This window comes from Phaethon aethereus (genome assembly GCF_964289735.1).
Source record: "Phaethon aethereus genome assembly, chromosome: 2".
Classification (NCBI taxonomy): Eukaryota; Metazoa; Chordata; class Aves; order Phaethontiformes; family Phaethontidae; genus Phaethon; species Phaethon aethereus.
In genome coordinates, this window is record NC_138582.1 from 147,241,104 (window position 1) to 147,256,859 (window position 15,756).

The following is a 15,756-nucleotide window of genomic DNA, read 5'->3' on the forward strand; positions in this document are numbered from 1 at the left end:
GTATTTTTGGGGCTTCTAACAATCAGAGGGGCATGGGTTTTTTCTCCTTCCCAAAGATAACAAAATTGGATTTAGATGACTACCATCTGCAAGACTATGTTCTCTAGGTATAGTTACTTGGAGTGATTAAATGCAATGTGTAACCTGTTCAAAACAGATCGAAATACATGAGTACTGTTTTCTGGTTCTCTGTTGTTTAACGTTCTTTAGTGTTGGTCTTTGGATACACTGAAGTTTCCATAGGGCATTGATTGTTCTTTAACACTAGTCATCAGTACTGTAGGTAAATATCTCTCTTTTGCAATATCATACACAAAATACAAAAGTTATTGGTTTTATATAAAGGGTCTTTATTTTTGAGCTACAAAAGAACATGGATCAATGGAGTTCATAAGAACAACTTAGAAGCCAATGTGCAATATGTTAATACAGAGGAACATAACAGCAGAAAACCATTTTGACATCTCCTTTTTTTTTTTTTAAGATCAAAAGCTGACATAAAAACAAGACATAACAGATCCAATCCTAGTCTTCCACTGACTTATAAAGAGCAGGACTAGTGCCTCGTATGATGACAATAATTCACTCCCTGTTTTACAGAACCCCAAAATGTCTAATCAACATCTCAAACTGGTAGTCAAACTCAGAGCTTTCTCCCGGAAGCAGTTACTTCAGTGGGGTTGGTAAGAACAGAGGCAGCACAACTTGGTGCAAAATCAGTATGGAAAACATTTTATATGATGAAAGTTAATTCCTCCAATTCAGAGGTATAAATTCTTCTCTCCAATCAGCTTCTATTTAGTGCAGTAGAAGCCCCATTGGGTTAGTCAAGCGTGGCATTTCAATCAGCAGAAGACAGTTAAAGAATTGTTTGCATTTGTTTTTCCACAGAAATGAAACTGTCATCCTCATATGGCTAACAACAGAGCCAGCTGCGGCCACTGACTGATTCCTGGGGACTGCAATCCATGGTAGAATACTTTGTTAAGTTCTTGATTGCTTCTCCTTGAAAAAGGACTGCAGAGTCGGCTCCCCAATGTCTCATTAGAAGCTTGCATGCTTCCCTGAACTCTAAGAGAAAGAGGAATATAATGAAGAACTTTTAAAAGTTGTCTCCAAATATAAGTGATTCTTTTTTATGGGCTGAAGTAAATCGAGAAATTTGTACAGCATCTGCACTTTCTTATTGCATCACTTGCAATTTAGCAATGATTGTTGCAAATCTGACCATGAATGATAAGGAAATATTAATGGCTTATTTGATTCAAATTCCCTATTTATGAAAAGGGAAAAAATTTCTCCCCTCCTGCTTTGCAGTGGGAAGACCATGTGGCAGCAGTGGTCTGGGAAAACATTATTTCACTCCTCAGTAGAAGCAGATGAGGGTAAAAACATGGTATAGAAGAGCTGGTCAAGGATTATGATGTTCAGCAAGACATGCAGAACAACAGAAAATCCAAGACTGATCTTCTCAAGTCACTCTCCCTAAGGTGGTAACAAAAAGAGCAGTAAGAGTGCAGCTGCTTTTGGTTAGGAGAGTTCATTACTGTGTTTAACACCAATTAGCTGTTTGTCTTACAGCCTGAAAAAAAGATCTCAACTTATCTTAGCAGCCCTTCTCTCGAAGATTCACTAACTTATATGAGTTACCGTGAAAGATTCCTGATGGTGACAAGCTTGAATCAATGGCCTCATAAGCCAGCAAGGCTAAAGGGAAGGATCCTGTAGCTATAAAGACAGCTAGCGCTATTGAAGAAAATGGAGCTAACTTTTCAAACAATGAAATTATTTCTTTTTAATTTAAAAAATTCTTCCAGGAAGGCTAGTTTTATAACTTTCCATTAGAGTTTCTCAAAGAAAGGTAGATTAATACTTTAAATTTTTTTGCTAATCCTTTCATATCTGGATAGGAGGTGGGAAGAGAGCTTTCTTTTCCAGTGCTCTTACTCAAGTACTTTGCATGAACACTTCTCCTCCTCCACACTGCTTCTAGACAATGACTGCAGGTAGGCAAATAAGTGTTCTATTTGCAAAACAGCTACACAACATACAAGTGCTACCAACCAGGTCTAAGCAGGGAAAAATAGGTTAGAGCAGAAAAAAACCCAGAGAAACCTGGCTAATCATTTTAACCATGCTGTTAATGGAATGGTAATGCAAGCTTATGTTTGCAGTTTGTGACAAAAAAGAATAACTTAACAGGGAATTGCTCTTCCATTATAACTTTGAAAAAACAGCTAAGTAGAAATATATTTCCCAGCAGAGCTGTATCAAACATTTATGCTTTTACAGCTTTGCTCATGTCAAACAATACAGAACAGCATTCCCAAGTTCCGCTTGATGGAGAAAAGCATGCTGTACAGACTGGCCTCAACACAAAAAACTAATGATATCATTGTAATTAATAAAACATTCAATAAAAGCAAAATGGGAAATGGCTGCAATTTAATATAACCATGCTAATATCTCTGCATTTATTCAATTCCTTTGCTATGGGACTCTGTGAGAATTTTAATGATGTAGACCATGCTAATCGAATAGATAAGTGCAGAAAAATGACACAACTCTCTAAGCAGTTACTTTCCCATCCTAAGAAGACTTTCTGTCTGCAGTAGAGTCAGGTCTGCAGATTGAAAATCTATTGAAAACACTCTTTTTAGAGTTTCTAATTCCCGTTTGAGTGAATGTTAGTGTTTATCACAGCAGAAGAGATTTACTGATACAGTTTAACTGGGAAGATAAAAGATTTCAGTGTAATAATGCAACGTAAGAGACTTCATAAATAAAATACATACTTTTCTCTTTTACCCTCACTACCATTGATAATACCAGTTGGAGATTTGGGAAGCTATCTGGCTTGTGAAAAGCTAAAATTTCCCTCTGGTGTGTTCATGAAAAAGAGTATTACTTTCTAATGGTGTAATCTTCTCAAGTTTCTGCAAAAGCTACTTTTCTGTGTTCCTTTCAGGTATCAAGTCACTAATGCTATTTCAACACTCATCATGTTGCAGATGAGCCCATCAATAGATGCCCGATCATTTCTGGTGCGTAATGCTCACTCCAGACCGTATCATGCCGCTGGGAATGATGCCAAGCAGACTCACCAGAAGGAAGAAGTCAGGCCTGGGGCAGGGTAAGGCAGCAGCAAGCCCCAGAGGACCATCTCAGGTAAACACACAGTGAGTAGCCAAGAAAAGGGAGAACCCCCCAGCAGTCTTGCTGGCCAACAGATTAGGTTTATCTCACCCTTAGCTCTTTGGAGGCCAAGATAGTGACTGTAGCCCAGATTACTGGCTGTAAACCTGACAAGCACCAGTTCAAAGGAGAAACTCCAACCTCTCTCTCCTACTGCACGTATTCCGTCGGCGTGCTGAGGCCTGGCTAGAGCACTCCTCCTTTACCCTGGCCCTGCCTGTGCACATACTGGTGAATGTTGCCCCTTCTGTTACATTTTTCCACAAAGAAATAGAACTTGGAAGCCTGGATTCCAATTTGCTCCTCTGTGTGCTTGTAGCCAAGAAGAGGACATAACCAGGAAGCTGCATATGGGAAGAGTAACACTGTCATGGACAGATAAAATGGGCAAGACTAGTTGTCGCCTGCAGAGAAACAAATAAATGTGGTCCAGAGTCTCTTCTTGGTTTTCTTCTATGTTTCTGAGATACAGCCAAAAATCTGAGCCAGAGTTTAAGATACAGTGAATTGCAATTATGTTTAGCTAATAAAGCTTTGTTCTTTTTTTGCAACTAATAGACAGAAGGATGTGCCAATGATACAGCTCGTGGAGTAAGAGTAAGAGGCACTGCCAATTCCCTAGAAGTGCTGCACACAGACAATCACTGTATATAAAGACCTCAGTTGGCTACAATCGTACTTAAATCATCACAAAAAGGAAAGTATGCAATCAGAAGGCTTAGTCCTTAAACTCTGCTGAAAAAAATCGAGTTGTCAGTATGACCACAAACAATTAGCTTGGCTTTAGATGAGTAGACAACCTCAGCACTTATGTGATCACCAGCAATGTTTTGTGAAGCAAACCAAACTCGGGCACAAAGTTCCAATATCCAAGGATTAAATTGTGTTCCCACTAGACCAATGGAGTTTGCTACCAAGTTCAGTGGAAGCAGGAAGAAATTTGCCAGGTCCCATGGTTACAATCTTTGCCTTTTGTTTCTCTGCAGCCAAAAGTGGCTTAAAAATCTATTATACTGCCTTGGATTTGATTTTTCCCCTGCAGTTTTTCAATAATTTAGTATTGGCACTACTGGTATATTTTTTCTGACAAAATCCTATTTGGTTTCCATTACAGAATAAGCTTATGACCATTGAGAGCAGTGTTTTGGTAGGTTTACCTATCAGAGGCACATTTAATGTGCTCTAACCTTTCTCCAACCCAACTATATATTCACACTTTCCTGTATCATTTAGAGGCTGTGAGCTCATTGGGGCAGAGATTTTAGGAAATACCTTCAGATAAGACCTCCAGAGTGTGTTATCACAACAAAGATAAATCACTACCAATAAGATATTTGCTTAAATTACAGTTTAGCTTGAAGGCTAAAAACCATTAAAAAATTGGAATAATACTGACAGCTTTCTAAAGAGTTCTGTGTCTGATTGACTTTAAAAAAAAGTCTGTAAAACAAGGTTGCATCATGTAGAGAGTTAAGGATGAAAAGCTTTAAACCTCAGACTTTCTACTAAAAAACCCAAACATTTGCAGGCAACATGATCTATCATGTCTACACAAGTGCAGGAATTACTTTAATGTGTCTAACAGAAGGGCAATTTAAGGGGAATTGCTTTTGAGTACTCCTCCTCCATTAGAGCCCAGCATGAAGTTTAACTTTTATCCAATGCCTGATTTGTTTTAGTGCTGAATGATTCATGATGCAGTATAATTTCACGTCAGGAAAGCAGGATCCTTTTTTATTACTTTGACTAGATAACTTAGCCAAAAGATAATTTGTGTGGGTTTGTTGTTTGATTTTTTTCCCTGGTGTCCTAAATGAAAATCTGATATCAGTAATTTGAATCTCGTAAGTATTTAATTTTAAATCCTGAGAATTACTGCATAGTTTTTAAACTAATTATCTTTGTGCATTATATGGTGCCCATGCAGTGTTTTCTTTCTTTGAGATTATGGATATATTTAAAGCTGCCTTTGCAAGTTTAATCAGCAAACAGACTGTTTTCTGTATTTTTCTATATTAAAATAAATCTGTAGATTACCCCTGGTTTCACAGTTTTGCCCAGGATTTAATAATGCAGAACAAGAAGTATCTTTACAGGAAAACAAAGTGTTTTCTCATTTGGTAGCTCTCATATTCTAGATTCTTGGCTTTAGAGTGATGTGAACCACATGCTATGTACTGGTTTGGAAAAAACTGTTTTCCATGGGCCTATTTTCCTATTTATTGTAGTAGTTAGTTACTTAAATAGCAAAAGTGACTTAGCACAACAGGCATCAGACAACTGCTTTCCAGCTGTAACATTCATTTTCTCAGGATATGTTCAGCAGTAGCAATAAATTGTAGCAAGTAGTTTTAGGCTAACTTTCATTATTTCAAGGACATCATCTTGTCGTGCATACACAAGTACCTTTTTTATAATCTCTAGGTCAAGAGTTTAATTATGCGAGACAGTAATCTGAAAAATGTTATAGTAAAAAGCTACTCAATAGTTGGGAAAAACACCTAACCTTGCCAATCTTTCCAGTCCAAGGGGCTAGATATGGCAGAGTGAAATTCGTCTTGTGTACATTAGCTGTCTAAATGAAATCACATATGCTTCTTAAAATCGAGAAGGATAAGTAGTCTCAGAAGGTGATACTTTCTTTTGGCATTTTTAGCGGGAACCTAGACTTTAGGGAGCTAAAACTGGATCGGAGTCATGACATTAACAAGTAGATAGACAGGACTGGAATTATTTAGTCACAGCTTCAATTTACTTAAAAATTCACTTTCTATCTACAAAAGTATCTGTTCACATAGTTGGTAATTTTGTAATAGAATATCCCTTGTAAATTGATTATGGTTTTCTCATTAGCATCTAGAATATTACAGAAAGTGCTTTTCTTCCCTAAACAGGACAAGTAAGTCTATAAACATTTTATTTTGGCTGCAGCAGGTTCGTATTCTGAAGCACATGAACTGCGAGGCAGAACCGTTTCTGCTTCAAGTAACTTTTGTTGTCATAAAGAGGCCATTTTTGAAAATATAGGCAAAACCTCATGGTTGGGATGGTGTGGAACAGATGCTGAACACAAGAGGAAACAGTCACTACATTTATGTGGAGATAAAGACATGGCCAGAAGGCCAAATCTCTTGACTACCCATTGTTCAGCCAGTAGAAGCCACTGGAAGCCACCAGCTGCAAGGCAGCTTTTCCCAGTGCGACCTGCTCACCAAAATGAGCCCAAAGGCTTGCCCTCCTATTGCCCAAGCTACTCCTGCCCGCCCACCTCCACATGCTTCGTCTGCCATTGTGGGCAACCTCTGCAGACGAAGACCACCCCGGCACCTTTCCAAGAAAAATGCTACTGATTTACAGGCGGTTCCTGAGACTCCTCAAACTTCTCCCAGGGTCATCCAGCTCAGTAAAAAGCCACATGAAGAGATTGATATACAGGCTGTGTTCTTTCATTTCTCATTGCTGACTGAGCAGTAGTTAATATGTAACCGTTTCTGGAAGAGGTAGAGGAAAACTCTTGGGTAATATTTCTCTCAACACCTTGAGTAAACAGGTCAATCTCCAAGGCTGTTTGAATTTATTGGTAAAGCAAAGTAGCATCATTACTTGCTTACTCAAAACACAACCGACGGTTTAATCTAGCATTCTGCCATACTTGCAGGATGCACATAGTCTATGTGCTGGTTCAAAACCATCACCACATAACTATTTTGCATATACGCAGGATTTTTTGCTGAAAATGGAAGCTATTTGTTCACCTCTAAGAGATGAAGAAAAATAACAGAGGGTCATTTCCTTTTGCAAAACATTGACAATCATTTTTAATAATTTTTTTCCCAGTAAATAAAACTTCTCCAAATTCATTTAGTATAAATTCTAGTATAAAAACCACTAGTAATATTTGCTCATTCTTCTGCTTCTGTGCCTGCAACAGTTTACCTAGAGATGAATAAACCCCAACCAGCTCCTTAAAAACAGTAAGTTTATTCCTGTTCTAAACTGATTCTATACAGAAATGGTGTTTAGTGGAATTGCATAGCAAAAGCACAGAACTACATGGTCTTCACTATGGTTAGGTCAATTGTTATAGGCTGGAAGTTCTCTCAGGGGACATTGCTGGGGTTGAGGCCACCGCTTCATGCTTGTCTTGAAGTCACCTGTTGTCTTGGTCAGACTGCTGTTGGCCAGATACCAGTTAGAATACTTCGTGTGAACTCTGGGCACGGGGAGTTTTGGAATTCATAGAATCATAGAATGATAGAATAGTTTGGGTTGGAAGGGAACTAGCAGGAAAATAGATGCTTAGGGACTATTTCTAAAGGTTATTTTAATACTAATAAAGAAATCACACTAAAGGCCTATCCATCCACCTGAAAACAGGTGACATGGAGTAGCCTTTGCTGACGTATTTCTATAAGTCAAATTCATTCACATTTTCCTACTAGAAATGATCCCCAGAATGTATTAATGCACTTGAACCGAGGTTCAAGGTTCAATGCCTGGATGACTGCTGATTGGCCTTGGCCAGAACAGTGGTGAAGAATGTGCCAATAATTAATTGTATAGGCAATTGCATCACTAGTTTGTCCTTTGGCTTGCTGGTTCACCAGTATTAATGTAGCCCAGGAGAACTGGGCAAAACCATGGCCTTTTGGAACCAAAGGAATACTGAGAAGTCTGGCAAGCTTGTGTTACACACTCAACACATGGGGTTTCACACCTAGCAGGGCTTGCAAAATAAATGAAGTTTCTTTGCTAAGAGTCAAAACCATCATTTAGTTCCAGCGTAGTATTTGTCATTCTCCTAGTCTGAAATGTATTTGTCTCTTTGGAAATGAAGTCAGAGATATTCTACCTCACTTTTGATCTAAATGCAACACAATTACCGGAGATATTAATTTCTTAGTGAACAAAAACACTCAATACTACCTTTTGATGAAGGCATCTCCTAAAGTGACACAATTATCTTTCCATTTCCTCATTGCCAACTCCAAAGTTGCAGTGCACAGAAGTGGACACAAGTCAGCCATCTACTAGATGAAAAACCAGTAGATTTCTCACAGTCAGAACCCTCTTTGACTAGTGTCCCGTTCCTGGAGCTGGTTAGCCACCGCTGATGACTTCAGATGGGAGTGTGAGGAGTGTGAGTTTTCTACCAGTGTCTGGTAGAAGAAGGGAATAGGAATGTCCAAGTTGTTCAGGGTCAGAAGTCTACAGTGCTTGATACACTCCTCAAAGACAGGCTACTCTGTCCTCACAACCTAGCCTGAAGTATCTTCTATGCTTACTGAGAAATTCCCTGAGCAAGAAAACTCTTAGGGCAGCTTCCCCCTTGCTAACACTCTTTTGAATGCCAAGTGACTATTCTGTTCAATCATGTTTACAACTCTTAAGATTTTTTATTTATAAACATTCATACAAACAGGCTTTTTGTTCACACAAATGCTTGCTGAAGGGCTATTTTTCATATGAATACGTGCACTCAGAAGGAAACAAGGGTATTCACTCAGAGCAAGAATAATTGCTACTTCTTGCTATTTGCTGGTTCTTATTCTCATGTTCTAAAAGTTGCCATCGTGCATTTTACAAAACAATGGCTGGAAATTAGATGGACAGTCACATGCCAAAAACAAAATGTCAGCACATTCTTGCACTCCTGCTTAGGATAAGTAATGTCTTCCAATCTCTCTGTTGACCCCAGTGTGAAAATTCAAAATAAAACTTTATTCCACCAGTTAAAATTGCAGAGTCTAGCCCAAACCAGAAAAATGCGTAGACTGCATGCAAAAAGCAGCCACTCAAGCTCTGTGGTAAATACCTAAGGAGATTTTTTTTTGCAGAATGTCAGTCTCATTTTGTAAGCAGTCTCTATGCAGTGGCAAAGCTTTGTACATTCACAGAACATTCGTCTGCCATAAATAACATCACAAGCTCTGTTATCCTTCTTTCCCCCCCCCCAAAGGACAGCAATCATTAAAGCACCAATGTCACCTTCTGCCATACTTAAAGTTTATATGAAAATACCAACATTGAACAAAGGATGCAAGTGAGGAAATGACAGAATTTGAGATTTAACCTGTTAAAAAATCTAATTTTATAGTGATAGAAATCCAGGGTCTGATGCTGAAAAGGAGAAAGGCATCTGCAAACTCTTACTTCAACATTGATACCCTACCCAACATCCTCACTGCAAAGACTTCCATCTTCTTCTTCCTAGGGACAAAATAGTTTGCATATAAAAAGATACTATTAAGGAAAAGACAGTTTTGTACTTTGGGAAAATTTTTCACTTTATGAATTGGAGCCAAGTAAATAAAATTTTGAGTGTTTGCTGATATCTCCAATCTTGTTTTCCTCTTTCTGGAACTGGAGAAGCAGATTATAAACGCCTTTTCTCAGTGTCTGCCTTCTGCCTCCCTGTCCCATAGCCTTTAGGTCACCCTGCAGCTTCACTTTCCACTCCTCTTCACCTCCAGCTGGTCCTGCTACCTCTCTAGCAGGGCAGAGAATGACTGCACATGAAGAGCCTACATTTGTGCACTGCTATATTTTGAGAACCTGTTTTGTCTTCTCTCCCAGTACAGATTTCCTCTCTTTCCTCTCTAGAGCCTTTTTCAACACTCTGTGGAGTGAGTAATTTCTCCCAGCTCTGACTTCCACCTGAGCATGCCCGTGCTCCCCAGCCTGCAGCTCTCCGACACCCTGCCTGTGCCTGGTGGGACCCAGGGCTGTCTGGTGAGGGTACCTTATGATAGGATATTCACTGGCAAGATGTGCGTAAGATTATGAGATAATTTCAACACTGTTATTCATGAAAGTATGGAGAATTAGAAGCATTTTGAGTTTTGCTGATTCCTCTAAAAATTGTAAAATTGTATCTGTTTTAAAAGCCGTGCTTTATCACATTCCCCACATAACCATAATTAAATGGATGAACATGCCTGTGTTTGATACAGAAGATTAAGTTTAATTACTGCTTTGTGCTATGAACAACATTCGGGGGGGGCAATATATGCAAGTATCGTGCTAAAATTCAGCCTTCTGAAAGCATAACTTTAGCCCCCTGCAGTTGCCAGATAACATTTCTGAAGTTGTTGAGATATTAAAAGGGTGGCAGTTTATTATGAAACCATTTATATTTTGTCAGACTGTTAACAAGATTTGTGTTATCTGCACCATGCAACAGGAATGCTGCTGCAGAATCCATAATAATTTGCTACTATGCATGCCAAATTGTTGGTGCAATTGGCAAAGAGAGGAAAGGAATCAGAAGATTATATTAGTAACAGCCTACATGAGTTGAGAGCCAAGTTACCCAATGCTCTTTATACTGTTGCTTGATTAAATTCATACTTCATCATCAGCCCATCAAACATTCAAATTATCACAGATTTCAATATTATACTAAGTTCTTGGAGTTGAACAGAAGACAAGGTACATGCACTGCTGATTCCAAAACAGGAAATTGTATTTTTTTTACATGTTTAACACACTTTGTTCTACATATATTTAACCAATTATTCCTTACATCACAGTATAAATATATTAAAAAGTATATAAAATGTGTGTGCATCCATCTGTTTATACCTACACACGCCCTGGTATATATAGTGTCATCCCAAGAATAACTGTTTCAAGTCATTCTTCTGTTGCTCCTTTCTCCCTGATATAGATCCTGAAAGATGTCATTTGTCACCAACTTCCACTGTCTTCAGTCATCATTTGAAGTGTTAAGTGCATCACAGTGAGACCCTTCATAAGGTGATAATATGTCAACAGGGAGCTAATATATTGATAGACAGAGAAATTGAAACTCTTAAGGCTAAATAGAGCTGACAAGCCATTGCAAAAATTATTTAACTCTTTTTGAAACAGGGACCTTGTGAAGCTAAAATGCTGACACTGAGCACTATCACCAGAAAGGCACTTACAGAAATGTTGTGCTGCTTCTGCTTCTTCTGCTTTCAAAGTGCCATCATTTAGGGTTTAAAAAGCCATGCTAAATATGGTTTAGGATGCTCAACACTTTGCAAAATTTATCTCAAAGAATGGAAGTTAAAAATTTCCCGTGTTAACTTTCCCAGTTTAATGGCACAAAACTGGCCAAGCAAGCAAGAATAACAAGCACAGAACAGAACATAGGTACAAGCAATTTTTCCAGACTGAAACATAGCAATAATCAGCCAGATTATGCATGGGGATTTCATTTACAATTCCCAAGACAAAAACCAAGGTGATTTGAGCTGAAGCATCCTTCATCATTGTTTCATCAAACTTACTAATTCAGAGGTAGGACTACATTTGTGAATCTGAAGGTTATACATGCCTTCTAGACATCCAGTCCTGGACAAAGGAGACAATGCTGAACTACAGCTAGCCAAACCACCAACTGGTGTGTGTCCTGGTTTCAGCCAGGATAGAATTGGTTTTCTCCACAGAACCTAGTGTGAGGCTATGTTTTGGATTTGGGATGAGCAGGGGGTGCACAGGAGGCTGGGAGGGGACACGGCCAGGACAGCTGACCCAGGCTGGCCAAAGAGATATTCCCTACCATACAACATCATGCCCAGTACATAAACTGGAGTTGGCCAGGGGGTAGAAATCACTGCTCGGGGACGGGTTACCGATCACCGGGTGGTGAGCAATTGCTGTATTGGGCATCACTTGTTCTTGTACATTCCTTTGTCGGTATTATTATTGTTGTTATCATTGTTGTTTCCCTCTCTCTTGCTGTCCTATTAAACTGGTTTTATCTCAACCCACAAGTTTTTTCCTGATTCTCTCCCCCGTCCCACTGGGGGAGGGAGGAGTGAGCGAGCGGCTGCGTGGTGCTTAGCTGTCAGCTGGGGCTAAACCACAACAGTGTGACATCTCCAAAAGGAGTGAAAGCACTGCCATATACACAGCACTGCTGCCTGGGCTGACCGGATTTAATAGCTGAAACTTGTTCCAGATATATTAAGTCATTAACATAAATATGAATTGCAGCCAAGAGAGGGAGACAAAGAGGCAGTATGTCACAGCTGCATGCAGACACAGGCTAGAAGAACCTCTTAGAGACAGCAACATGGTCTTTAATTTTCAGCACCCTTTGTTGTAGGAGAGGCAACAATCAAATGATATAACCTGAAGAAGAGCATCCTGACCACACTAGGGCCTTCTCCTGTGCTCTTCAGCATGTCAGTCATTGCCATCTACCGGTTTGTTGTTAGGCAATTCTTCTTGTTCCCAATTCTAAGTTTTCTACGTAGACTACAAGTTTAGCAAAATCAACTGCTCTAGAAGAGACTGCTTTGTTGCCAACCTGATCACCAGTCCCTTCAGACCATCAGTGTTCCTGAGTGATTTTTACAGATTCAGCACACAGAGAATTGACCAAGAATCATAATTTCTCTTCCCATTATCTGCTGTGCCTGCTTTCTGCTAGCTTACATTCCCCTTCTGAATTCTCACCAACAATTCCTAAGGAAGTGCTTTAAAATTTTTGAAGTTTTCAATGTACTCACTGGAACAAAACAATCCCTCTGTACATTTGATTATAGCTGAGCTCTTTGTTAATTCCCAATTTCATGTAGAAGACTTTCAGAACAAACTTTATAAGAAGTTTGTTTCAAAACATAATATTGATATTCACTGTGTTAAAGTGATGTTAGTTTAAAAATGTTAGTTTAAAAAAAAAGTTATTTTTTAACATTTTTTAACTGGAAGTGTTCAAAAAACGTGTAGACGTGGCACTTCAGGACATGATTTAGTGGGCATGATGGTGTTGGATTGACAGTTGGACTTGATGATCTTAAAGGTCTTTTCCAACCTTAATGATTCTGTGATTCTGCAATTTAAAAGCTGTGTTATATATTCCAAAGTCCAGCAACCATGCTCTCAATACATACCTGTAGAAAGAAGGATATACCTTCTAAAAAACTAAAACATTGCCTCAAAATTTAACTAGAGATAGCAGGTAAGTAGCTGTCTATATCACCACCCAATATGATATTGCCACAGTGATTTTTGAAGATTTAGTAAAAGCAATTGAGTTCTATAATTATTGTTGACTTTCTGAATACTCTCACTTGATCAAAATCTTTATTTTAATTATTCATTGAACACCTTGAATAGCACAATGTCAAAGCTAAATGAAGATTCTGTTTTTAGACTGTGGCCAAGTCTTTTTTTTCCGACTCAGATTAGGGCTATAAATTCCTATAGATGTACATAGCATGCTTGACCCAGAGGTCCTTGTGTCTTTTAAAGCTGTAAGTATGTCTAAGCTCTTGTCTCAGCAACCTGTGTTGATGCAGTTGTACTGGAGTTTCCTAGACATTTTTACATGCTGTGAAATACCTGGGGGAGTTTCTTCTTCTTTCCCAAGCACAGGGCTAGGGAAAGTTTAAATGAAAAACATTCAACCAATCCATCTTTAAGCATTCGCACTCAAAAATTTAGTAGCCAAATCACCCAGTGGGGTTTTTTTTCTTGTTTTCCTTTGTATAAGAAGCTTAGATAACTTTTTTCAAACATCAGAACTGCTTGAGAAAATTGTATTTTAAATTTTAATTTAAAGCCACTGAGAAGGCTTTAGTACAGTTGTAGAAGTACAACCTAGTTCTTCACAACACTTAGCTATATTAGTATAAGGTATATATTAGTATATTGGTAGATGTGGTTTTAGATGTGAAGGTAAAAGGTGCCTAAGCCAATGAGTTGTGGATGTCGCTGATTAGATGTGTTGGTAGAAAGTCATACATAACCCCAAACTAATACTAGCATGCTGTTGAATCTCTCAACTCTCAGTGAGGACCAACTCTTTTCAGTATTAAGGGAGGTGGGGGAAGGACAACAAACCCTAGAAGGATTATGTTACTGAATAATTTCCTGCACAGCAGCTATGGACTTTTAGTAACATTACCACAGTAATTTGTAAACACTGATCACAGGCTCACCATTTTCTCTAGCATGTGTTGACCTCACAGTATACCCTAGCCAGGATGGAAAGTGAATGTAGTTCCAATAATTTCTAGCTTCTCTCAATTAACAGAACTGAACTGAGGTTATTTCTTACCCAACATTTCTACATAGAAATACTTCCCCCATCCAGTAGCCTGCTGATCTTTAGACGCACCTGCTCAAGATATACGATTGGCTTCATCTCAGCAATCTCCCGAAGAACTAGTTTCCATGTGTCACAGCTATGCATGGAAGTGTTGGCTTTTCTAGGTGTCATCCCCAGGTTTCTGTTGCTTCAAATGCTAGGTACATTTACAGCTATACATACAGTTGTCGAGAATATCTGAGTATTTACACACTGAAAGGCAAACTGGAAAATAATCGTGGAAAAGAAGAATCGAGAGGTGCAAAGGTGAAAAAACGTAGTACTAGTGGGAGCTGTGGGAAGCTATTAAGGACTATCAACACCTATTTTCTATTATATAATTTATAACCAATACCTTCTGCAGAGTAGGTGTGTTGCTGCCCTGCTTAAAGCAGGAGCAAGATGATAATCTGTGATTTTATATCAGAAATCCTGGTTCCAAGTGTTTCTAAGTTAGGTCAGATGCTTTTATATGTATATCCACTAATACAAAGCTGACCAGGCTCTGAGTCGGTTTTGTATAGGCCATCTCTAAGCCAGAAGCCAGGTCAATGTGTTATCAGTGAGTTTATTAACTCTAAGCCCAAGTAGATAAACTGGTTTTGGAAGAAGAGCTCAGGATGCAGGTCTGTCTGCAAAAGTCCTGTAGAAATACCATAAACCAGGAGGTCTTTGTTGTCTTCAGTGAAGGTTTTGGATCAAGTTCACAAGATAGTTCAATGTGTATTTGGTGAGGTTTGAGGTTTAGTTTTTTATTTTGTTGTTGCGTTTGTAGTTTTTGTTTTGTGAAGGGTGTCATTGTCTAAGAAAACCTGATATAAACCTAGATTTCTAACTTTTTGACTGAGTATCCAATACACCAGAAATTCTGCTCTTTAACTAAAGGAGGCTTCTCCTTGGTACTTCACTGGGAAGTGATTTTAAAAACTAGTGATTTAAAAAAGAAAGGAAAGCTAGGCTGTACTTTAATTCTTCTTCTCTTAGAAATGTGAATGATAGTTACCAGTCATGAATGAAGTCTCTGGGATAAATAGTAACAAGTACTTATCCTATGTATTTTTCTTTGAATATTACTGGCAGCTTTTCTGTAGCTGAATGTGTACAATAACTTTAAAATTCCTCATATCCGCATAAGCAGATGATACCCTCCCATGAAGGCTAAGAAATCCTGATTTGATTAGTGAGAGTCCTGTATCATCTCAACCGGCTTTTAATGGTGTGCTTTCCAAAGGCACCTTTCAAGGTCACTATTCAAATCCACAGATTCTTCGGAACTGCTGACAATGGCCTGCAAAGAAAATATTCTTAGGGATTCCAATTATATGCACTACTTATCACAAAAAGAAGTAGAGGAGGAGAGCTATCACAAATCCCTGCAGGCCTATCTATTCACATGCCTTCAGCAGCCATTTATAACACATTCTGTGCCTTATCAGGTGCACTTTTGTAAATGATACAGTATTTCGAACACAGTA